At 38.7% G+C, this 26,428-nt stretch overlaps 3 non-coding genes across 3 annotated transcripts; all 3 read right to left on the bottom strand.

Moving 5' to 3' along the window:
• Window positions 1-9,557: 9,557 nt before the first annotated feature.
• TRNAA-AGC (transfer RNA alanine (anticodon AGC)) lies at window positions 9,558-9,630 on the bottom strand. Its single transcript has one exon. It is a non-coding gene; the product is annotated as a tRNA-Ala (tRNA).
• Window positions 9,631-14,311: 4,681 nt separating this feature from the next.
• TRNAA-AGC (transfer RNA alanine (anticodon AGC)) lies at window positions 14,312-14,384 on the bottom strand. Its single transcript has one exon. It is a non-coding gene; the product is annotated as a tRNA-Ala (tRNA).
• A 9,057-nt stretch (window positions 14,385-23,441) lies between these two features.
• TRNAA-AGC (transfer RNA alanine (anticodon AGC)) lies at window positions 23,442-23,514 on the bottom strand. The gene has a single exon. It is a non-coding gene; the product is annotated as a tRNA-Ala (tRNA).
• Window positions 23,515-26,428: the final 2,914 nt, after the last annotated feature.

Genomic DNA, 26,428 nt, shown 5'->3' with positions numbered 1-26,428 from the left:
GGGATTGCTGGATCATATGATAGTGCTCTTTTTAGTTTTTTGAGGAACTGCTGTACAAAACAGCTGCACTAATTTACATTCCTACCAACAATGTACAAGGATTCTCTTTTCTCCACATTCTTGCCAACACCTGTTATCTTTTGCCTTTTTGATAGCAGCCATTTTAACAGGTGTGGTTTTGATTTGCATGTGCCTGATGATAAATGACATTAAGCAAGTTTTCATATGCCTGTTGGCAATGTGTCTTCTTTTGAGAAATGTCTATTAAGGTCCTTTCTCCATGTTTTAATTGGGTTGTTTGTTTTCTTGCTATTGAGTTGAGTTCCTGATGTATTTTTTATATCAACCACTTACAGAAGTATGGTTTGCAAATATTTTCTCCCAATCTATCGGTTGTCTCTTCACTGTTGATTTTTCTGGGGGGGGCTGTGCAGAAGTTCTTTAGTTTCATGGAATCTTATTTATCTATTTTTGTCTTTTTGCTTTTGGGGGGGTTCATATCCAAAAAATCATTGCACAGACCAATGTTATGGAGCATTCCCCATATGTTTTCTTCTAGAAGTTTTAGAGTCTCACATCTTATGTTTGTCTTCAATCAATTTTTAGTTGATTTTTGTATATGGTATGAGATAAGGGCCTCCTATCATTTTTCTGCATGTAGATATCCAGTTGTCCCAACACCATTTATTGAAGAGACTATCCTTTCCTCATTATGTGTCTAGGCACGTCTGTCAAAAATTAATTGACTATAAATGTGTGGATTTATTTCTGCCCTCTCTATTCTGTTCCACTGGTTTATATGTCTGTTTTTCCACCAGCACTATGCTGTTTTGATTGCTATATATTTGTAGTATATTTTTAAAGTCAGGTAGTATGATGCCTCCAGTTTTGTTTTTGCTCAAGATTGCTTTGGCTATTTGGGGCCTTTTGTGCTTCCATATGAATTTTAAGGGTTTTTTTTTTCTATTTCTGTGACAAATGTCATTGGGATTTTGATAGAGATTGCGCTGAATCTGTAGATCACTTTGGGGGGGGTATGGACATTTTAATAATATTAATTCTTCCAATCTATAAACACAGGATATCTTTCCATTTGTGTCTTCCTCAATTTCTTTCATCAGTGTTTAATAGTTTTCAGTATACAGACCTTTCACCTCCTTGGTTAAATTTATTTCTAAGTATTTTTTGTAGCTATTGTAAATGGGATCTTTAAATTTTTTTATTTTGGTTAGGTTGCCATTAGTGTATAGAAATGCTAGCTTTTGTATGTTGATTTTTGTATGTTGTTTTGTATTCTGCAACTGTACTGAAATTGTTTTTTATTTCTAACAGTTTTGATTTTTGGTGAGTTTTTTAGGGTTTTCTATATATAGGATTATGTCATCTACAAACAGGGACCATTTAACTTCTTCCTTTCTAATTCGGATGTCTTTTATTTCTTTCTCTTGCCTAATTGCTCTGGCTAGGACTTCCAGTACTATGTTAAATAGAAGTGGCAAGAGTGGATATCCTTGTCTTATTCCTGATCTTAAAAGGAAAGCTTTCAATTTTTTTCCCCATTGAGTATGATGTTAGATGTGGGTTTGTCCTATAAAGGCCTCTATTGTGTTAAGGTACATTCCTTCTATACCTAATTTTTGAGAGTTTTTAACCGTGAAGGAATGTTAAATTTTGTCAAATGCTTTCTCTGCATCTATTGAGATGATGAGATGGTTTTTGTCTTTCATTCTGTTAATACGGTGGATCACACATTTACAGATTTGTATAAGTTGAACCATCCTTGTATCCCTGTGATAAATCCTGCTTGATCATGGTAAATAATTGTTTAAATGTGCTGTTGAATTCAATTTGCTAGTATTTTGTTGAGTATATTTGCATACATGTTCATCAGGGATATTGGTTTGTAATTTTTTTTCTTTGTAGTGCTCTCCTCAGGCAATGGGTTCACGGTAATGCTGGCCTTGTAAAATGTGTTTGGGAGTATTTCCTCTACTTCAGTTTTTTGAAAGAGATCGAGAAGAACTGGTATTGCCTCTTTAAATGTTTCATCAAATTCAGCAGTGAAGTTGTCAGGTCCTAGGCTTTTCTCTGATGGTAGATTCATCACCGATTTAATCTCCTTACTTGTTTTTGCTCTGTTCAGAGTTTCTGATTCTGTCTTGCAAGTTGCATGTGTCTAGGAATTTATCCAGTTTTTAGGTTATCCAATTTGTTGGCATATAATTGTTCGTAGTAGTTTTTAAATAATCCTTTGTATTTCTGTGGTAACAGTTGTTACCTCTTCAATTCATTTCTGATTACATTTCTGATTTTATTTGAGTCTTTGCATTTTTTTCTTAATCAGTCTAGCTAAAGGTTTGTAAATTTTTATTTACCTTTAAAAAAAATTCTTAGTTTGGTTGATCTCTTTATTTTTTCTATCTTCTGTTTACTTCTTCTGATCTTTATCATTTCCGTCTTCCTACTAACTTTGTAACTAGCTTAGTTGATTGTTTTTCCAGTCCTTGAGGTGTAATGGATGCTAGGTAGTCTATTTGTGATCTTTCATCTTTTTTGATGAAAACTCTCTTAGAACTGCTCTTGTATCCTGTAAGTTTTGGTATATTGTATTTCCATTTTCATTTGTCCCAAAGTAATTTTTCAATTTCCCTTATGATTTCTTCTTTGACCCATTGGTTGTTCAGGAGCATGTTGTTTAATTTCCACATAGTTGTGAATTTTCAAAAATTCCTCCTGTTGTTGATTTCTTGTTTCATGCCATTGTGGCCAGAAAGGATACTTGATATGATTTCAGTCTTCTCAAATTTGTTAAGACTCATGTTGTGGCCTTATATATGGCCTGTCCTGGAGAGTGTTTCTTGTGCACCTGACCAGAATGTGTATTCTGGCTAGGACTTCCAGCACCATGTTAAATAGAAGTGACATTCTACTGTTGTTGGGTGGAATATTCTGTATATGAATGTTAGGTCCATTTAGTCTAATGTATATATCAAGTCCAATATTTTCTATTGATTTTGTCTCTGGATGATCTGTTCATAGTTGAAAGTGGGGGACTGAAGTCCCCTCATATTATTCTATTGCAGTCTATCTCTTTCTTAAATCTATGAATATTTGCTTTCTATATTTAGGTGCTCCAATGTTGGGTGCATATAAATTGATAATTGTTATATCCTGTTGATGAATCGACCTTTTTATCATAATATAAAGACCCCTTTCTCTCTTTTCACAATTTTTGACTTTAAGTCTACTTTATCTGATATAAGTATATCTGCTCTCTTTTCGTTTCCATTTGCACAGAATGTCTTTTCCCATCTCTTCACTTTCAATCTGTGTGTCCTTAAAGGTGAGGTGAATTTCTTGTAGGCAGCATATAGTTGGGTCTTTTTTCGGATATATTTTTAAAAATCCAGTTAGCCATTCTATATCTTTATATTGAAGAATTTAATCCATTTACATGACAGCAATTATTGGCAGTTAAGGACGTAGTATCGACATTTTGTTAAGTATTTTCTGGTTGGTTTTTAGGGTTTTTTGTTCCTTTCTTCATCTCTTGCTGTTTTGATTGGTGATTCAATTATTTTCTGTGGTAGTATGCTGTTATTTGTTTCTCTTTATCTTTTGTGGATTTACTATAGGTTTTTGTCTCATGGTTATCGTGAGGTTTACCTAAAACATTTTATAATTATATAATTATAACCGGCTATTTTAAACTTATAACAACTTAAATTTCAACCCCTGTTTATGTATTTCATATGTAGTCACATAACCATACCATATAAGTGAATAGCAAAAAATCAGAAATGTATTACAGAAAGGTGGCAAGGGGCAAGGCCATATTAAAGAGAAGAAATAAAAATAGATATAGCTGAGAAATGAAGATGAAGATGGCACACAGGACAGAAAGAACAGTGATGGTATAGAAATCTTTTAGTGTGTATGTGGGACATACCTATTTAATTGGTGGGTGAGTGTGTGTATGTTTGTAAAATGCGTATTGATGGAAATAGTGTTGGGAAAGCCTAGACATTTGCAGATATATTGAGGAGAGGATTAACTCCAGGCGGATGGCTTATGTAATCGAAGTAACATTTTAGGAAGAGGATTTTAGTTGTGAATTTTAAAGAGGTTGGAATTGGAGAGAAAGCAAAATAAATTATTAAAAAAATTAAGGATCCAGGTTCATCCTCATTTATTCTGTCAGGTCCTGAGGTCAACAGCATGAGTCTTTCTTCATCATCAGCACCTAATTCAAAATACACTCTAAATAAATGTTGTAGAATGGATGAAGGAACAGACAAATGAGAAAAGAATATTCTGGAGAGGTTGTATAAGAAGGCTCTACAATATCTATAAAAACCCTAAGTATAAAGATTTGAGGGAGGAGAAGTCAAGGGCAATTGGGAGTTTTGAACCTGGGTGGCAGACACAAAAGAGATTCTGAATTAATGTCTGATAAATAGAAGAACTATTCCACTTATTCAGAGGTTCAAATGTAGATGGTAATGGATGTTCGGGTTTTTGGTTATTTCTTCATTGGGCATGTACAGGTTGGGCTTGGCAATTATTTCACTAACACTCCAAGTAAAGGACTGTAAAAGGTAAAGAAAACCAAGAGAATGCAGGCTGCATTACAGAGGGTTGGAGCAGACATCCATTCCCCATACTCTGGGCCCAAAATAAGGTTATTTTAGTGGTGATGGGAAGAGCTTTTTGCTAATTGAGACTGAGATTTATGTGGAGATTTAGCCTCAAAAATAAGAAAGGCTGATATCTGACACTGGAGATGACAGACAGAGAGAAAGCCAGAGTCAGGGAATGAAACATTTGGCATAAACTAAATCCTTAGAAAAAAGTCTCACAGGCAGATCAGGAATAGGGTGTATGCGGCAGCAGGCAGTTAACTGTGGTTATTTCCATCTGCCTTGGGCCTCACCTTTGCAGTACTCTGTCTACTGTGTAATGTAATAACATCCAGGGAAAATTCCTCTGGATAACCTACTAAATTACAAACAGAAGAAATGAGGACATTTTTCAAGGTCACACATGAAACCTGGTAGATTATTTTTCTGTAAGTGCACAGTGAGCTGGAGATTGACCTAATTATGCAATAAATGCTCAGCAGAAAATGCTGTAAAGCAATTCCTTCCTCATCAGTCCTCAGAATCTGGTGAGGGTGAGCTAGAAGGGAAGGGCAGGAAGGTCATGATCCACACTGAGCTGAGCAGTGGGACTGTCTCTGCATTTCACCTCAGGAAAAGTCTGCTTCACTTTGAGCCTATGCCTTAGAGACACCAAGGAACTGGAAATGGAGTTTCCTTGATCGCTTGGGACTTTGGTGTGCAGTCTCGAGGCTTGAGAAAAAAGAACATTTTCATATTTGGCTCTGCTGTCAGTCTGGTAAGTGGGGTACTCTATTGGCTCGTCTTCTGGCTGCCCGCAGAGGCCCAGACCCCAGCTGTCAGCCTCTGAACTCCGCCACTTTTGCTCCAGACCCAGAACAGTGGACTCATTTTCAACACTGAGGCCACAACTCAAATGTCACTGTCTCAGAGAGCCCTTCTTTGATCTCTCCAGCTGAATCAATGTCCTGTCTCTCTCTCCATCTTTTAAATAAAATTTTTAATAAATTGGGAAACATATTAAATTATTGTTTTATTTTCTATCTCTCCCCTAGAATATAAGCTTCTTGAAAAGCTGACAATCTAGATCCCCCAGTTTATACCCAGTGTCTACAGTTATGATAATACTTTTCTTGTATTTTCCTGTTCAGAAATCAGTGACATGCAGAGGGAAAGCTTTCTTCTGTGTGTTTTCTTTCACAGGGTAAGTTCAAAAAGAATTCTTAAACCAAGATAAGATGGCAAGCTGTGAGCCTTTCTGGTTTTCTGGAATGAGCAAGATAATTAGCCACAGGTGAAAATAAGCAAGATTCGTCTACCCATGAAGATTTTGCAAAGTTATTTCTACTTTGTAATCATAAAGTATGCCCTTTTGAGCTCTTACTGGTTTGATGAAAAGGCAACTGGCATGACAAATTTGTAATAAATAGAAGTCATCAGCTTTTCCCAGTGGCCTGTCATGATCCTATAGTGGTTAGTATTCTGCATTGTGGCTGCAACATCTGTGGGAATCTGAATATGACAGTCTGAAGTCTACTGCTTTTTTAATTAATCCCAGAAACTAATTCTAAGGCTTTAATGCGGAGCTAGGTTTTGTGTTATTTAGAAGATATATAAAGAAAACCTTCTTTGACTCCTTTCTAGGCACTGATTATCAAACCAGACAAGAATGAGAAAGCATGAATTTTTACAATCCATTATCCTTCAGCTTCCCTTTTCTTTCCATCTCCACTCAAGGTGGTATCCACAGTTACACTTAAAAATGAGGAGCTATCCAGATGCCTTGCTCAAAGGTATTTGCAAAGTCTCAGAAGAATAAAACAACAGGTTTTGAAGGTGAATTAACAATGATTTCGTTTTCTGAGAGTGTGCATAGGATTGAATTCCAGGAGTAAAGCTGCGAGAGAGGCCAGCTTTTTATGAAGGGCTTTGAATGTCAGGATAAAATGTTTAAGCACTGTAAGCAAAGTTTGCTGGTAAATGAATTTAGGAGAGACTGTAACTGAATTTGCATTTCAGTACCATTCCAATAGGGCACAGAGTTGAGAATTGAGTGCAAAGATCATGAGGAAGGTCAGGGTATTACCATAATGGTCTAGGCAGAGAAAGTATACATCTTTAATAGGGCAAGACAATGGAGTTAGACACCTTCATTCATTCAACAAATCTTTATGTGGGGGCATATGGCATGCCCCTAGGCTCTGGGGATGCTGAGTGCCTGTCTGAGGATTCAGCCACTGAATGGTTGCTAGATGGCATTGACCCATGGGTCACGAGTATGAGGCGCTTTAAAAATTTAGTCTCATGTGGAATTACATGGGGAGATTCCAAGGAACCACTTGAGCTGGTGCGTCCGCGGCCGTCGCGAGGCGTCCGTCCTTCCCCGAGGACGAGCGCCGGGCAGGCAGGGACTCGCCACCCGCAGCCCTGGAGCCGGGCCGTGAGCGCCTGCGCGGCGCTGGGTCGCTGTCCAGATGTCTGCGCGGGAGACCCAGCTAAGCCTTGTGCGGCTACCTCCTCCTGGCTGATCCCAACCCGGTGCCCCGGCCACTCGATAGAAACACGATTCACATCGTCCCCGTTCCTGAGTGAAGGTCTCGTCTCCCACGACCTGCTTCGCCTCGCTGGTGATGATTTCCTACACTTGACTTGGGTTCCCGGTGCATTCGGCCCTCCCTCCTTAAGCTTCTGTCCTCTATCCGTTATGAAATCGTGTAACTTGTTTGGTGTGAACTGAGACAGCTGAACTTCGGAAGAAATTAGGCAGGATTCCCTGAAAAATGTGTGTGTGTGTGTGTGTGTGTGTGTGTGTGTGTGTGTGTGTGTGTGTGTGTGTGTGTGTGATTATATATATATATATAACTGCTCCTTGCGGAGCAGGGCTAATCAGGTAGCGTGCCCAGAGTAATCAAAATTTTTGTTAATTCTCAGGAGGGAGCATTAAAACAAAGAGCCAAAAGTTCTAAAACGGGGGACTTTTCACTCGAAATGGGCTGATGCAGAAGATACCATTAGTCAATTTGTACCAGATTCTTGATTTATTCCCTTGTAAATCTTTTCCAGCCTTCTTCACCTTCCTCCACCCAATCTTTCTCAGGTGTGTTATGATCCAACAAGAGTAATAATGCAAGTTTTATGAAGATCTCCTTATAAAGAAAAGGTTTCGGAAATATTGCTTTCTGTTTACCTTTTGGTATGTGGATGATAAACAACACCCCATCTTTCCAGAACACAAAGAGGGGGCGACTTCAAGCTAGCATCAGGAATCTTCTGATACATTATGCTTTGCATCATTGGCTCTGCTTAAGTCAACATGGTTTTTCAAAAAAATTGTTTTGTGTTAAATTTTATTTGTAAAACTTTCTACCAAATAAAGATGTGCAGATTAAATAAAATTTCTAAATGTGGTTGATAGCACTTGGCCTCCCTGCCATTTGTCTGCTCTCAGCTTTCCAGCTGAAAAAAATGAAAAGATTCATGGTCTTCTTGAAGTGTCATTAGTTCAATTTCCTGCCAGCCTTGGGTCCTTGACCTCAGTGGTGAGGAACGTGAAAGCAGCAGATGATGGAGATTTTAGGATTTTGTTGCTTGAAAAGGAAACCAGGTGTCAGGGACCGGTATGAACAAATGAAATAACAGAAACACTGGCAAATCCTACCAGGCTACTCATTCTCAAGAGTAGTGTTCCTTTCTGTACTTTTAGTGTACAGAGTATTCATCTCAATTGTGACTTTTATCAGAATTGTAAACAGCTGTTTGCTCAACTGTCTTCCCTACTCCATTGTAATAGTCCTTGAGGGCAGCACATTCAGTGTCTACAAAAACTAATTTTACCTTAAAATTCTGCACACATGCATGTAGGGTTGAGTGAGAAAAAAATGCTTGCAAGAATCAGGAAAAAGTTTTAACTTGTAAAACAGGTAGGCTCACAGGTGTATGATCCTACGCTATTCCAACCCATATGTTTAAATGAAAAAACAGCGGACTGCTATATACAAAAGTGGTTTTCTGGGTTCTTGGATATAATAACTTTGCGGCTCACAATGGCTCTTATATCCTTAAGGCAGGAGAGAGTTGGGGCTGGGCATGTGCCAATTAAATCTAAAGCCACTGACAGACCATAGGGCTAGGCTGGAGCCAGTGGCTGAGAAGTTGGCCTCCTAAGTGAGGAGAATGTCTAATTTGCTGACAGGAAAGCAAAAGCTCAGTGAACCAAGTGCACGCCAGACAGACATTTTTCATACCTTTTATATGGCTAGTTTGAGTTAATACCAGTGATTAGGATTTAGAACACAAAACCCACCAAACTTCTTTATGAAATATTTAGCACAAAGATCTCTACATTACTAGAAAAAACTCAGGAAACTCTTAGCAATAGCTCCACAACATTAAAAACACTCAACTGGCTTTTAAAAAGTACATTTGTTACCACACATAATAAGTCCAGAGAGTAGAGAGATTCCATCATGTCATCAAGACCCATGATAAATCTTTAAATATTTTGATTTTTTTGAACTTTACACTCTGTCACTCTCAACATATGGGTCTCATACTTTGGCTGGTTCCTCTGCAGTGCCTCAAACTCTGTCCCCTGAGCAGAAAGCCGGGGCTGTATTTACCCAAGTGGCTCTGCCCTGCACTTTTCATAATTGTCTCACATTTAGGACAAAGCTGCGGGTAGAAACGGGGGTAGAAAAGACAAAGCTGCAGGTAGAAAAGAGCAGTTGTATATGTCCCTTGGCTTCACAGCTCCTCAAAGAAACAGAGAATTAATTACATGGTAGATCTACACTATACTGAATGCCAAGAGGGAGCCATCACCAGCCCTCTATTATTGCTGCTCCTACGTCTTGAACCAAAGCAGCATCCTGCTCTCAGACACTAACTTGGGTTTGGAGACCTGAGTGTTTGGAGACACGATGTCTAAATAATAAAGCTTGGAGAATGTGGGCATCGATCCCACTACCTCTTGCATGCTAAGCAAGTGCTCTACCACTTGAGCTAATTCCCCCACATCAGGGGAGCATTATTTATTGTTAGCGGGTGGCCTGGAACACAGGTGATTTCAGGGCCTTCAGCAGGAAAGCAGGGCTCTAAGAGCAGATCTTCTCATTGATGGGCCAGGACAAACAGCAGTGGCTACTCATTCTCTGCAAAGAAGGAGGAGAAAAGGGAACAAGGAGAAAGTCACAACGGGAAAACTTCACGCTGCCAAAATGTCAAGTTTAGAGTATTCCGGGACAGAAAAGGGCACGTCCCAGCAAAGGAGGACCTGCCTAGACCTGCCCAGGTAAAGCATCACAGATTTTTAAAAAATGATTAAATACTTAAAAATGATTAAATGATTTTGTGTGTGTGTGTGTGTGTGTGTGTGTGTTTGTAAAAGTGGGACCAGAAACAATTGTAACTGTCGTGCTGCTTTTTTTCCTCTTGTGGCCCAGTCATCTAGCTTTTCCCTTCTTCAGAGATCTTAGTCACTCTTCTTTTCCGCAGTCTCCTTTGTTGATAAGAAACAGAGGCGGTGCTCAATTCATGATAGTTCACTGAGTGACCGACTGAATGAATGAAGGAAGAAATAGCCTTCCAAGGTGTCTCCCATTCATACTACTCTTACTGTGTATCTACACTTGCATCTATAGGACTGCAGACATTCACTCAACAAAAAACATAAACTGAACGTATAATCATATCCTCCCTGTTTTTTCCCCAATTTGTTGTGCCATGAATTATACTAGGAGACTTAGGGAGTTTACTTGATGTAGTCTGACTGAATTTTGCCAAAAAAACTATGTCTTAGTCTGCGCTTTATGCACTTTTTAGAAGTAATAGAAGCTCAGGTAAGTTAAGCGTTCTTTCTAAGGTGCCAAAGCTGCTAAGTGGGAAAGCCTGAACTAAGAAGCAGATATTTTTAGATTTTAAATGTGATTTTTTCCCTCTGTACCAGCTCAGTTATTCTGCCCGTTCTTTTGCACTTTAGCCCATTCATTCATACAACAAATATCTAATTCCAAACCTCTTCCTTACTTACTTTTTGGGCTTAACTTTTTTTTTTTTCGACAGAGTGTCACTCTGTCGCCCAGGCTGCAGTGCAATGGTAAGATCTTGGCTCACTGCAACCTCTGCCTCCCGGGTTCTAGTAATTCTCCTGTCTCAGCCTCCAGAGTAGCTGGGACTACAGGTGCCTGCCAACACGCTTGGCTAATTTTTGTATTTTTAGTAGAGACGGGGTTTCACCATGTTGGCCAGGCTGGTCTCAACCTCCTGACGTCACGTGATCAGCCTACCTTGGCCTTCCAAAGTGCTGGGATTACAGGCATGAGCCACCCCTCCTGGCCTGGGTTTAACTATTTTATTTTATGACAGGTTCTCACTTTGTTGTCCAGGTACCGTTGCGTTCTCTGTTCACTGCAACCTCCACCTCCTGAGTTCAAGCGATCCTCCCACCTCAGCCTCCTGAGTAGCTGGAACTACAGATGCATACCACCACACCCGGCTAATTTTTGTATTTTTTGTAGAGACAGGTTTTCACTGTGTTGCCTAGGCTGGTCTCAAACTCCTGGTGTCAAGGGATCCACTGATCTCGGCCTCCCAAAGTGCTGGGATTACAGAAATGAGCCACCACGTCTGGCCTTGGGCTTACCTTTCAAGTCAACTTTGATTCATTGTCTTCCTTCAAACACCACATTCAGTGATTAGCCAAATAATGAACATTATTCTTGCACAACTCTTTTGAATCTATCAATTACTTTCTACTCATTTAGTACATATTCACTGGGGAGATGCTCTGTGCCAGACAGTGTAGTAAGATCAGGTAATTCAGAGGAAGTACAGACACCCCAGACCTCAAACGAAGACAAGATAAATATGGACAAGAGAAGATCTACCTCCAGATTCACCATTTTCAGTCTTTCTGTCATTTCCAGCTAAATAACGCCTTCAAAAATGTTTCAAAATAACTAAGTCACTATTTCAAACTCTTTCAATAATAGCACCGTTCTATATGCTGGACTACTCTTAATTTTCTGATTATAACATGATCTTGCTTTTCTTTTAATTTTTGTCTTTGCTTTCTACCTGAATTTTTATTTTGCATTATGAAATTGATAGGTCCATTACTGGATGGCATGGTTCAATTCTCCAGTATGTCTGTTGATTTGTGTTCTACTAAATCTTCCAATTACTGAGAGAGGGGTGTTAATGACTGCAACTATAACTGGATTTTTCTATTTTTACTTGGCGTATCCAATTTTGTTTATGAGTTTTGAAGCTCTGTGTCCTCATATACATTTGGGACAATATTCTCCTGAAAAATTCACAATCATAATTATTTAGGAGGCCTCATTATTCCTGAAAAGTTTCTCTGCTTTCAAATCTACTTTGTCTAATTTTATATATATACACCACAGCTGTCTTTGATTAATGCTTGCATGAGGTATCTTTTCCCACTCTTTTCTTTCAATCTGCTCTATAACTTTTATTCTTACTTATAAGTGTATTGCAGGTGGCTTTCTTTAGTCAGCATATTTATTTTTAACACATTCTGATAATCTCTAGTTTTTACTTAATACATTTAATTTACATATAATGTTATTATAGATAAGTTTTTAGATAGATCTACTATTTAATAATTTATTAACCTTTTTTCCCTTTGTTTTAATTCTTCTATGTTCGTCTGTCTATCTTGTTTTGGTTTATTTCAATCTGGTTGGTAAGTGGTCTAGGGATTACCATATACATATATAACTTTTCACAGTATACTTAGAATCAATATTTTACCATTCAAGTCGAATATAGAAACTTCATCAAGAGTTAGTCCCATTACATTTACCCTTTTATCTTATGTATGTAGTACATCTAGATACAATGACAACTGCATCAGATAAAGTGACAATTTTTGCTTTCAACCATCACACATACCTTAAGGAACTCAAGAGAAGAATAATAGTCTGTAATGTCTACCCAGACATTTTCTATTTCTGCTTTTGTTCCTTCATTGATGATGTTCTAAATTTCCTTCTGGTATCACTTTTCTTATCTCAAATCTTTGCTAATTCTTTTCCAGCAGTTTTGCTAGGACCGAAAATGTATTTATTTACCTTCCACTGAGAATGTATTTATTTGCCTCTATGTCTGGAAGATACTTTTGCTCCACATACCATTCTGGGTTGATAATGTATTTTTCCTTTGGTACTTACTGAATGTTATGACATTTTTTTCTGGCTCCTGGGTTCCCGATGAGAAATCTACAATCATTCATTTGGTGTTTTATCTTTCATTTCCCTTTGGCTGCTTTCAAAATTGTTTTGTGTTTTCTTAATTTTCCACAGTTTGATTATGATATGTCTTGCAATGGGTTTCTTTTGGTTTATCCTGCTTGACATTTACTGAACTTTAAAAATCTGGTTTATATCTTTTGAGAAATTTGATATATTTTCAGCCATTAATTCTTCACAGTTTTATCCCACAAAGACCTCTTTGTCCTCTTACAATAATGTGAATGTTTCCAGATTACAATAATGTGAATGTTAGATTTGTTATTTTTTATTTGTCCCTGAGCCTCTGTTCAGGGACAATAAAATCCTCCTTTCTTTCTATAGGTCAGATTCTGTAGGTATTCTTCTTCCGTTTTCAAGTTCATTGACTTTTTCCTTAGTCTTCTGCATACTGCTATTGAGATCATCCAATTAAGCTTTTTATTTCCCCTAATAGTTTTGCTTAATACTTTTTTTAATTCTTAAGTTTAAATTGGTGTTTACATATTCCAAATATTTGGTGAGACTTTCCAACTTTCCATTCACTTCATGAATGCTATCCCGTAATTCTAGGAGCATTGTTATAATAACTGCTTTAATGTATGTGTCAGATGATTTTGACATATGTGTCCTCTCAATATTGTTATTCAAGGATTCTCTTTGACATGTGAATTAAGATCTCCCTGGTTTTTCATAATGCTGAATATTTTGGGGCTTGTAACCTGGACTTCTTTGGATTATGTGATGAGACACTGTGTCTTGTTGAAATCTTAAGGACAATATTGATATTTTTGTTTTTGCAGGCACACAATTGCCTTGTATTTAAGCTCCAAGTACCAACCAGACTTCCATGTGTTGTTGTTTCACAGATAACTCTATTTGAAAGCCTTGACACTGCGGTTGAGAGATCTCTGGAGTGTGTGCAACCAGTGGTCAGTGAGGACTGGAAAGTGGACCATTGTTCAGTTCAGTCCTCAGGCTCTTTGTAGGTAAGTTGTTTGGGATTAGAGCCACTTATTCACAGCTGGCAGGTGCGTCCACAAGCTCATGAACAACTTTATGGGTTTGCTTTCTACAGTATCTGTCCAGGCACATTCTAGTTACTTGACACATCCTGGTTTCAGTCCTCTCACCAGAAAGCCAGGGCTGTATTTACCCAGGTGGCTCTGCCCTGCACTTTTCACAGTTGCCTCACATTCAAGCTACAGGCAGAAACAGGGAGAAAAGAACAATTGTTTATGTCCCTTGGTTTCACAGCTCCTCAAAGAAGCAGAAAATTTATTACACGGTAGATCTACACTATACTGAATGCCAGGAGGGAGCCGTCACCAGCCCTGTATTGTTGCTGCTCCTACATCTTGAACCAAAGCAGCATCCTGTTCTCTGACTTGGGTTTGGAGACCTGCGTGTTTGGAGACCCAGGGTCTAAATAATAAAGTTTGGAGAATGTGGGCATCGATCCCACTACCTCTTGCATGCTAAGCAAGCGCTCTACCACTTGAGCTAATTCCCCCACATCAGGGGAGCTTTATTGATCCTTAGTGGGTGGCCTGGAACACAGGGGATTTCAGGGCCTTCAGCGGGAAAGCAGGGCTCTACTAAGAGCAGATCTTCTCACTGATGGCCCAGGGCAAGGTGCAGTGGCTACTCATTCTCTGCAAAGAAGGAAGAGGAAAGGGAACAAGGAGAAAGTCAAAAAGGGAAAAACTCACACTGCCAAAATGTCAAGTTTAGGGTATTCCGGGACAGAAAAAGGCACATTCCAGGAAAGGAGGCCCTGCCTAGACCTGCCCATCTAAAGTGTCACTGATTTTTAAAAAATGATTAAATAATTAAAAATGATTAAATGATTTTGTGTGTGTGTGTTTATAAAAGTGAGATAGTATTATCACTTGTTCCTTGTAGCTGAGACTCTCTGGGGATTTTGAGATGGTACAGATTTCTGGAAGGCAAAAAGCTCCTGCTGTTTTCGTAACTAGGCCGTTTCACCAATGAGGCCAGCGTGCTGACCACTCCCCTAGGAAACCCCTGGAGAGTGCTTCTTTCACTTACATCTGAGATATAGGTTGCCTCCTTGCTAAGGTGTGTCATGTACAAGTTACATGTCCAACTATATCTCAGAACAACAACAACAAAATTACAGAGCAGAGCCATAAAGAATAAGAGACAAGATCATATCAGAGTGTAAGAATATGTAAAATATTAGAGTGTAAGAATCAAAATTGAGCTATGCAGAGAAGGAGTGGACATATGGTGGAGAAAACCGGGCTGTTTGTAGGAATTCCTGTGTGAAGAAATAAACCTGTTCAATTTAAGTGCTCTGTGTGTGTGTGTGTGTGTGTGTGTGTGTGTGTGTGTGTGTGTGTGTGTGAAATACACATGGAGGGAAGCAGTGATTGAAAAGCCTGGCCACTTGGAGATATATTGGGAGAGTTTTATGAAAACTCCCAAGAGTAATTGAAAAAATCCCAGGCAGAATGCTTAAATAATTAAAGCAACATGTTAGAGAAAGGTGTTTAGTTTTGAATGTCAGAGCTTGAACATGAGAAAATAGAAATTGAAGAGAAAGAGAAAGAAGTCATAAAGATATTAAAGGATTGAGGTTTACCCACATTTATCGTGTCAGCTCCCGAGGTGGACAGCAGGAGTCTTTCTGCAGCGTCAGTGCCCATCACACTTCCTGCTGCAGAATACATCCTCCATAAACGCCATAGCATGGATGATGACAGAGGTGAATGAAAAGAAAGAAAAACATTCTGGTGATGTTGTGCAGGAAGGATCTACAGTATTTGTCAAGACATTGGGTGGAGAGATTTGAGGGAGAGGAGACAAAGACACTGGGAAGTCTTGAGCCTAGTGTGGTAGACACAAAAGAGATTCTGAATTAATAGCTGATGAATGAATCCACTCATTTATTTGTATTTGTTATGTGAATGAATGTTACATGAATGATCTGGCGTGGAGAAAACAGATGGTGAGACTATGTGCTAGGGTAAAGCAAGAGCTCAAGTTTTTTTTTTTTAATTTAGAAAAAAATCTGCTTTTCATATCTGGTTTTCCTATTTAAAGCTATGTGATTTGAGGAAAATGGTTTTACTCCTCTGAGCTTTAGTGTCATCTACAAAATTTGGATAATGATACTGAGGGAAGCTGAAAAGCCGTATCAACCAACTTATACAAAAAATAATAAACATTCACTTCCATTTCTAATGCATACTGCTGAAAAGTCCTTCTATGTGGAATATTGTTCACCTTTAAGGAACCTGCTCTCAAGAGCTGATGAGGGACTTTTTTTAGTGCAGTTCTGTTGTCACTGGCTGTTGGGCTCATTTAGTTGGCACCAACAAATCTCTGTGAACATAAAAATAAAATAAAATAAAGATTGTGGAGGAATAGAATACAAACACACAGTAAGGTGAGATTTGCACAACAGAGTATAGTAAAGGATGTGCGCCTGATTCTTTTTGCATTCTCTTTGAATCATTTTTAGCCTTTATTCTAAGTCCCCAATTATTGTCATCCTTCTCCCAACAAGATCGTTTCTCTCCACCGCAGATATTCTGGCCAGGCTCTCTGGTTAACCATCTTGATGTCCTGAGCACTCTGTTTGTACTGAGACTCTGATTTATGTTCAAATGATGCTCTTCCATAGCAAGGCTTCCTGCTTTGCCCAAAGAGCATTCAATTTTTCAAGCAATTTAGGGCTCCTTCCTCACCCAGTATCTATGTGAAACCTTAAAGGGAAGCCTATTCTTTCCAGGAAGATAATCCTGTTGTGGTTTTAACCTCAATCTGTAAATTCGCTGGGGTAACTGGGAAAGAAGTCATAAAGATATTAAAGGATTGAGGTTTATCCACATTTACTGTGTCAGCTCCTGAGGTGAACAGCATGAGTCTTTCTGCAGCTTCAGCTCCCATCACACTTCATAGGTGAAGAAAACATCCTCCATAAACACTGTAGCATGGATAACAGAAGGAAAAGATTCTGGAGAGGTTATGCAGGAAGAATCTACAGTATTTGTCAAGACATTGGGTGGAGAGATTTGAGGGAGAGGAGACAAAGGCACTGGGAAGTCTTGAGCACAGTGTAGCAGACATAGAAGCGATTTTGAATTAGCATCTGATGAATGCAAGAATAAATCCACTCATTTATCTGTATTTGGTAAACGAATGAATGTTACATGAGTGAGCTGGTGTGAAGAAAACAGATGATGAGACTATGTGCTAAGTGAAAGCAAGAGCTCATGATTTTTTCATTTAGAAAGAAATCTGCTTCCCATATCTGGTTTCCCTCTTTAAAGTTATGTGATCTGAGGAAAATGGTTTAACTGCTCTGAGCTTCAGTGTCATCTATAATACTGTGGTAATAATACTTGGGGAAGCTGAGAAACTATATCGACCAACTTACATAAAAATTAATAAACAGTCAGTATAGTTTCTAGCACATAGTGCTGAAAAAGTCCTTGAACGTGGAGTATTGTTCACCTTTAAGGAAAATGTTCTGAAGGTCTAAGGAGAGAGATCAGTGCAGTTTTGTTGCCATTGGCTGATTTGCTCATTTATTTTGTGGCAACAAGCTTCTGTGATGACAAAAATGAAATAAAGTTTAAAAAGTAAAATAGATGGTGGAGAAACACAATAGGGATGTATAGTAAGGTACGATTTTCTAGGCAAAATGGATTTGTACAAAAGAATGTAGTAGTAAAGGATTTGTGCCTGATTCTTGTTGTATTATTTCTGAATCTCATTTAGCCTGTATTCTAATTCCCCAGTTGTTGTAATCCTACCCCCAACAAGATTATTTCTTTGCACCGTGAACATTCTGGTGAGATTCTCTGCTTAACCATCTTGACTTCCTGAGCACTCATGTTTTTACTGAGACCCTGATATATGCCCAAATGATGCCCTTCCGTAGGAGGGCTTCTTGCTTTGCCCATAGAGCATTCAATTTTTCAAGCAATTTAGGGCTCTTTCCTCACCCAGGGTCTGTATGAAATCTTAAAGAGAAGCCTGTTCTTTCCAGGAAGAGAATTCCAGTGGGTTCTAACCTCAACCTATAAATCCACTAAGCAAGCTCCTACTGAACACCTATGATGCAAGCTCAATCCAAGAGGCCAGCACTCCACAGGGGGAAGGCAACCGAAGCAGTAGCTAATGTTTACTGAGCAGTTCTTATTGATCAGATCCATCTCTAGGTTCTGGGATCCACCCAAAAATATCCCACAATCCTTATTTCCCATGTAAAGAAAGAAGACTGAAAGAAAGGGAAGCTAAATGATAGCTTCAAAGTGACAACTTCCCTGATTCTTCTACTGAAAACTGAATGTGTCACCTCCACACTGCCGAGTCCTTTACTGACTAATGAGTCCCTCCCAGTAGATATCATCACATGACTTCTTGTTTATTTTTCTTCTTTGCTTCCTGTCTGTTTCTCCCCACTCCTTGCAACTATGACGTAGTATCACAAAGGTGAGAATATCTGTGTTTTATTCACTGTGAATTACTGTACCCAAAACAGTCTCTTAACAAGGTATGCACTTGAGAAATATTTGTTGGATGATTAAAAGAATAAAAGAGTTCACCCACCCCACCCGATAATTATGTTTGGATGACCTTCAGAGCAGACAATTGGAAGAGAAATTTCCCCTGCTTCCCTTGTCAGCTAGAGAGGTAGACATATGACATAGCTTGTAGTTTCTTGTGTAATTTATATCTCTTCACCACGCCTTGTATTCAAACCACTAAGAAGCCAAAAGAAGGAAAAAGAGAAAAAGAAAGAAAGAAAGAAAGAAAGAAGAAAGGAAGAAAGAAAGAAAGAAAGAAAGAAAGAAAGAAAGAAAGAAAGAAAGAGAAAGAAAGGAAAGCTCATTTTTAAATTTTAAGCTAATATTTGGACTGTCTTGAAATCATTATCTCATAGCATTTGTGTTCCATTATTTATCACACCTATTTCATTTCCCTTAACGGAAAGAGCGGCAAAAGCTGTACCTTGTCTGATGTTCAAACTCAGGACCTTCAGAATACGAGATTGACAGGTGGCCTGGTGCTCTAAGAGAGCAACTGTTCCTAAGAGCTGAGATCCAGATTATTAAATCTCATTTCCCACACACTGCTGCTTTATCAATTCCTAGCTTTTAAAGAATACAATCAATGCTACTTGGAAATCACTCCTTATCAGCCAGTGCTGCACTGGAAGAATTCCCCACTCAGGACAGGTGGAGTCCACCCGTTTCCAGTATTCACATAATGATAGGACCTTCTGGCTTGAGGGACCAGACACAATTGTACCTGTCTTGCTGCTTTTTTTCCTCTTGTGGCCCAGTCATCTAGCTTTTCCCTTCTTCAGAGATCTTAGTCACTCTTCTTTTCCGCAGTCTCCTTTGTTGATAAGAAACAGAGGTAGTGTTCAATTCACGATAGTTCATTGAATGACCAACTGAATGAATGAAGGAAGAAATAGCCTTCCAAGGTGTCTCCTGTTCATACTACTCTTACTGTGTATCTACACTTGCATCTCTATGACTGGAGACATTCACTCAACAAAAAACACAAACTGAACTTATAATCATATCTTCCCTGTTTTTCCCCCAGTTTTTGTGCCATGAATTATACTAGGAGACTTAGGGAGTTTACTTGATGTAGTCTGACTGAATTTTGCCAAAAAAACTATGTCTTAGCCTGCACTTTATGCACTTTTTAGAAGTAATAGAAGCTCAGGTAAGTTAAGTGTTCTTTCTAAGGTGCCAAAGCTGCTAAGTGGGAAAGCCCAAATTGAGAAGCAGATATTTTTAGATTTTAAGTGTGATTTTTTTTCCTCTGTACCAGCTCAGTTATTCTGCCTGTTCTTTTGCACTTTAGCCCATTCATTCATACACCAAATATCTAATTCCAAACCTCCTCTTTACTTACTTTTTGGACTTTTTTTTTTTTTTTTTTTTTGACAGAGTGTCGCTCTGTCACCCACGCTGTACTGCACTGGTGAGATCTTGGCTCACGGCAACCTCTGTCTCCCGGGTTCAAGTAATTCTCCTGTCTCAGCCTCCTGAGTAGCTGGGACTACAGGTGCTTGCAACCACGCCCAGCTAATTTTTGTATTTTCAGTAGAGACGGGGTTTCACCATGTTGGCCAGGCTGGTCTCAAACTCCTGACCTCAGGTGATCCGCCCACCTCAGCCTCCCAAAGTGCTGTGATTACATGTGTGAGCTACCCCTCCCGGCCTGGGTTTAACTATTTTATTTTATTTTATTTTATTTTATTTTATTTTATTTTATTTTATTTTATGACAGGGTCTCACTTTGTTGTCCACGCACCGGTGCGATCTCTGTTCACTGCAACCTCCGCCTCCCGGATTCAAGCGATCCTCCCACCTCAGCCTCCTGAGTAGCTGGAACTACAGATGCATACCACCACTCCTGGCTAATTTTTGTATTTTTTGTAGAGACAGGGTTTCACTGTGTTGTCCAGGCTGGTCTCAAACTCCTGGTGTCGCGGGATCTGCCCATCTCGGCCTCTCAAAGTGCTGGGATTACAGAAAAGAGTCTGGACTTGGGCTTACCTTTCAAGTCAACTTTGACTTATTGTCTTCCTTCAAACACTACATTCAAGGATTTGTCAAACAATGAACATTATTCTTGCCCAATTCTTTTGAATCTATAAATTACTTTCTACTCATTTAGTACATATTCACTGGGGAGATGCTCTGTGCCAGACACTGTAGGTAATTCAGAGGAAGTATAGACACCCTAGACCTCAAAAAAAGACAAAATAAATATGGACAAGGGAAGATCCACCTCCAGATTCACCATTTTCAGTCTTTCTGTCATTTCCAGCTAAATAACTCTTTCAAAAAATGTCTCAAAATAACTAAATAACTCTTCCAATAATAGCACTCTTCTATATGCTGGACTACTCTTAATTTCCTGGTTATAACATGATCTTTACTTTTCTTTTAACTTTTGTCTTTGCCTTCTACCTAAATTTTTATTTTGCATTATGAAGTTAATAGGTCCATTACTGGATGGTATGGTTTAATTCTCCAATATGTTTGCTGATTTGTTTTCTACTAAGTCTACCAATTACTGAGAGAGGAGTGTTAGTGTCGGCAACTCTAATTGGATTTTTCTGTTTTTACCTTGCGTATCCAATTTTGTTTATGAGTTTTGAAGCTCTGTGTTCTCATATACACTTGGGACAATATTCCCCTGGAAAATTGACAATCATTATGATTTAGCAGTCCTCATTATTCCTGAAAAGTTTCTCTGCTTTCAAATCTACTTTGTCTGATTTTTTATATATACACCACAGCTGTCTTTGATTAGTTCTTGCATGAGGTATGTTTTCCCACTCTTTTCTTTCAATCTGCTCTATAACTTTTATTCTTATATATAAGTGTATAGCAGGTGGCTTTCTTTAGTCAGCATATTTATTTTTAACACATTCTGATCTCTAGTTTTTAATTAATGCGTTTAGATTATTTACATGTAATGTCATTATAGATAAGTTTTTAGATAGGTCTATTATTTAATAATTTATTAACCTTGTTTCCCTTTGTTTTAATTCATCTATGCTCCTCTTTCTATCTTGTTTTGGTTTATTTAAATCTTGTTAGTAGGTGGTCTAGGGTTTACCATATACATATATAACCTTTCACAGTATACTTAGAATCAATATTTTACCATTCAAGTTGAAACTTCATCAAGAGTTAGTCCCATTACACTTACCCTTTTATCTTATGTATGTAGTACATCTAGATACAATGACAACTGCTTCTGATAAAGTTACAATTTTGGCTTTCAATCATCAAACATACCTTAAGGAACTCAAGGGAAGAATAATAGTCTGTAATGTCTACCCAGACATTTTCTATTTCTGCTTTTGTTCCTTCACTGATGATGTTCTAAGTTTCCTTCTGGTATCATTTTTCTTATCTCAAATCTTTGCTAATTCTTTTCCAGCAGTCTTCCTAAGAATGAGAATGTATTTACTTACCTTCCACTGAGAATGCATTTATTTGCCTTTATGTCTGGAAGATACTTTTGCTCCACATAGCATTCTGGGTCGATATGTCTTTTTCTTTTGTTACTTACCAAATGTTATGACATTTTCTCTGGCCCCTATGGTTCCTGATGTGAAATCTACAATCATTCATATGGTAGTTTCTCTTTCATTTCCCTTTGGCTGCTTTCAAAATTGTTTTGTATTTTCTTAGTTTTCAGCAGTTTGATTATGATATGCCTTGCTATGGGTTTCTTTGGGTTTATCCTGATTGACATTTACTGAACTTTAAAAATCTGGTTTATATCTTTTGACAAATTTGAACCATTTTCAGCTATTAATTGTTCAAAGTTTTATCCCACAAAGACCACTTTGTCCTCTTCTTTCCAGATTACAATAATGTGAATGTTGGATTTGTTATTTTTTATTTGTGCCTGAGCCTCTGTTCAGAGACAATAAAATCCTCCTTTCTCTCTATAGTTCAGATTATGTAGGTATTCGTGTTCTGTTTTCAAGTTCACTGACTTTTTCCTTAGTCTTCTGCATTCTATTATGGAGATCCTCCAATTAAGCTTTTTATTTCCCCTAAGAGTTTTGGTTAATACATTTTTTTAATTCTTAAGTTTAAATTGGTGTTTATATATTCGAAATATTTGGTGAGACTTTCCAACTTTCCATTCACTTCACGAATGTTATCCCCGATTCTAGGAGCATTGTTATAATATCTGCTTCAATGTATGTGTCAGATGATTTTGACATCTGTGTCCTCTCAATATTGTTATTCGAGGATTCTCTTTGCCATGTGAATTAAGATCTCCCTGTTTTTTCATAATGCTGAATATTTTGGGGCTTGTAACCTGGACTTCTTTGGATTATGTGATGAGATACTGTGTCTTGTTGAAATCTTAAGGATAATATTGCTATTTTTGTTTTTGCAGGCACACAATTGCCTTGTATTTAAGCTCCAAGTACCAACGAGACTTCCATGTGTTGTCGTTTCAAAGATAACTCTATTTGAAAGCCTTGACACTGCTGTTCAGAGATCTCCAAAGTGTGTGCAACCCAGTGGTCAGTGAGGACTGGAAAGTGGGCCATTGCACAGTTCAGCTCTCAGGCTCTTTTTAGGTAAGTTGTTCAGGATTAGAGCCACTTATTCACAGCTGGCAGGTGCGTCCACAAGCTCATGAACAACTTTATGGGTTTGCTTTCTACAGTATCTGTCCAGGCACATTCTAGTTACTTGACACATCTTGGTTTCAGTCCTCTCACCAGAAAGCCGGGGCTGTATTTAACCAGGTGGCTCTGCCCTGCACTTTTCACAATTGTCTCACATTTAGGACCAAGCTGCAGGCAGAAACAGGGAGAAAAGAGCAGTTTTATATGTCCCTTGGTTTCACAGCTCCTCGAAGAAACAGAAAATTAATTACACAGTAGATCTACACTATAGTGAATGCCAGCAGGAAGCTGTCACCAGTCCTGTATTGTTGCTGCTCCTATGTCTTGAACCAAAGACACCGAGAGCAGTGTCTTGCTCTCAGACACTGACTCGGGTTTGGGTACCTAAATAATGAAGCTTGGAGAATGTGGGCATTGATCCCACTACCTCTTGCATGCTAAGCAAGCGCTCTACCACTTGAGCTAATTCCCCATATCAGGGAAGCTTTGTTTATCCTTAGTGGGTGGCCTGGAACACAGGTGATTTCAGGGCCTTCAGCGGGAAAGCAGGGCTCTGCTAAGAGCAGATCTTCTCATTGATGGCGCAGGGCAAGGCGCAGTGGCTACTTATTCTCTGCAAAGAAGGAGGAAAAAAGGGAAGAAGGACAAAGTCACAAAGGGAAAACTCACACTGCCAAAATGTGAAGTTTAGGGTATTCCAGGACAGAAAAAGACACGTCCCAGCAAAGAAGACCTATCTAGACCTGCCCAGCTAAAGTGTCACTGATTTTTAAAAAATAATTAAATAATTAAAAATGATTAAATGATTGTGTGTGTGTTGGATGTGTGTGTGTGTGTGTTTATAAAAGTGGGATGGCATTATCACTTGTTCCTTGTAGCTGAGACTCTGTGGGGGTTGTGAGATGGTCCAGATTTCTGGAAGGCACAAAAGGGATTCTGAATTAATATCTGATGAATGAATCCACTCATTTATTTGTATTTGTTATGTGAATGAATGTTACAGGAATGACCTGGTGTGGAGAAAACAGATGGCAAGACTATGTGCTAGGGTAAAGCAAGAGCTCACGTGTTTTTGTTTTTGGTGCTTTAATTTAGAAAAAAATCTGCTTTTCATATCTGGTTTTCCTATTTAAAGCTATGTGATTTAAGGAAAATGGTTTAACTCCTCTGAGCTTTAGTGTCATCTACAAAATTTGGATAATCATACTGAGGGAAGCTGAAAAGCCATATCAACCAACTTATACAAAAAATAATAAACATTCACCTCCATTTCTAATGCGTGGTGCTGAAAAAGTCCTTGTATGTGGAATATTGTTCACCTTTAAGGAACCTGCTCTCAAGAGCTGATGCGGGACTTTTTTAGGGCAGTTCTGTTGTCTCTGGCTGTTTTGTTCATTTAATTGGCACCTAAAAGTCTCTTTGAACATTAAAATAAAATAAAGACTGTGGAGGAATAGAATACAAACACATAGTAGGGTGAGATTTGCATAACAGAGTATAGTAAACGATTTGTGCCTGATTCTTTTTGCATTCTCTTTGAATCATTTTTAGCCTTTATTCTAAGTCCCCAATTATTGTCATCCTTTTCCCAACAAGATTGTTTCTCTCCGCCACGGACATTCTGGTCAGGGTCTCTGCTTAACCATCTTGACCTCCTGAACACTCTGTTTGTCCTGATAACCTGATTTATGCTCAAATGATGCTCTTCCATAGGACGGCTTCCTGCTTTGCCCAAAGAGCATTCAATTTTTCAAGCTGTTTAGGGCTCTTTCCTCACCCAGGGTCTATTTGAAACCTTAGAGGGAAGGCTATTCTTTCCAGGAAGAGAACCCTGCTGGGTTGTAACCTCAATCTGTAAATCCACTGGGGTAACTGGGGTTAGCTCAGTTACTCCAGAGCTTGCTCTCTGAGAACTGGATGGTGCTGCTACTTCCCATAAAGGCTGAATAAAAAGAGGCATCTGCAGGCAGGAGAAAGCGCTATGGTCATTGCTGGAAGATTCCTTCTGACCATTAGCTATCTCTCTGACCTGGTGTGAGAAGGGTGACAAAAATCGGAGACTTGAAAACAGGCCAAAAAAAAAAAAAATGGATTCAAAAGAATTTTAAAAGAACCATGCACAAGTTCTTAATTAGATTCTTTTATCCAAATCCATTTTGTCTGGAAAATAATACCTTACTACGTATCTGTATTCTATTCCTCCATAATCTATTTTATTTTATTTTAATGTTCACAAGAAGCTGGATGCTAGCTACCAAATGAGCAAATCAGCCACGATAACAGAACTGCACTAAAATCTCTCATCAGATATTGATACAGTCAAGACCCTCATGAGTGCCTATGATACAAATTCAGTGTGAGAGGCCAGCTTTCCGCAAGGAGAAGGCAACCAAAGCAGTAGCTAATACTGAGCAGTTCCTATTGCCCAGATCCATTTCTAGGTGCTGAGATCCAGCCAGAGAATCCCACAGTCCTCATTTTTCATATGAAGAAACATGTGAGTGATTCACCACCCCAATCCTCATGTATCATCAGTTTTCAAACAAAGCCAAGTAGCCTTCTGTGCAAAAAGCTCTCCTAACCCCCAGTTGCCTTGATAGGTAAAAGTATTCTTATGACAGTGCTAGAAAAACACGGGCACAAGTGTTCCGGCAAGATGACTAGAAGGCAAGGCTAAAGTTGTCAAGGTGACAAAGTCCCTGATTGTCCTCTTGAAAGCTGAACGTGCCACCTGATGTGTATATGTGTATGCATATGTGTATGTTGTGTGTACACACCTACACATATTTCTACAAATGCATGTGTGTATGCATGCATGTGTGTACACGTGCATGCACACATGTATCTGTATACATGTATTATGTACACAGTATGCATGTGTACATGTATGTGTCTGTGCATGTGTAGATGTATACATGCATGTACACATGCATCTACATATGCATGTGTATGCCTAAGTGTGTGTACACGTGTGTGCATATGTACACTATACATATGTGTACATTGTGTGTGTATGTTTGTACACGTGTATCTGCACATGCATACGTACATACATGCATGTACATGTGAATACACACGTGTGTATATACATGTATGTACACCTGTGTGCACATGCATCTACATATGTGTATAACTATATGTATGTGTGTGTACCCATGTGTACATGCATCTGCGGGTATGCATTTGTGTACACATATGTCTGCACATGCATGCCTGTAGGCATGGATGCATGTGTGTGTGTGTGCATGCATGCATGTGTATCCATGTGTGTGTGTGCATGCATGCATGTGTATCCATGTATGTGTGTACACAGAATGTTTGTATGTGTGTAGGTATTCGTGTATGCATAAATGTGCACATGCATGTTTGCATGCATTTGTTTACAC

Source organism: Gorilla gorilla, chromosome 5, assembly GCF_029281585.2.
Source record: "Gorilla gorilla gorilla isolate KB3781 chromosome 5, NHGRI_mGorGor1-v2.1_pri, whole genome shotgun sequence".
NCBI classification, from domain to species: Eukaryota; Metazoa; Chordata; class Mammalia; order Primates; family Hominidae; genus Gorilla; species Gorilla gorilla.
The sequence above is the reverse complement of the archived record's forward strand: the minus strand, read 5'-3'. Positions and strand labels throughout refer to the sequence as shown.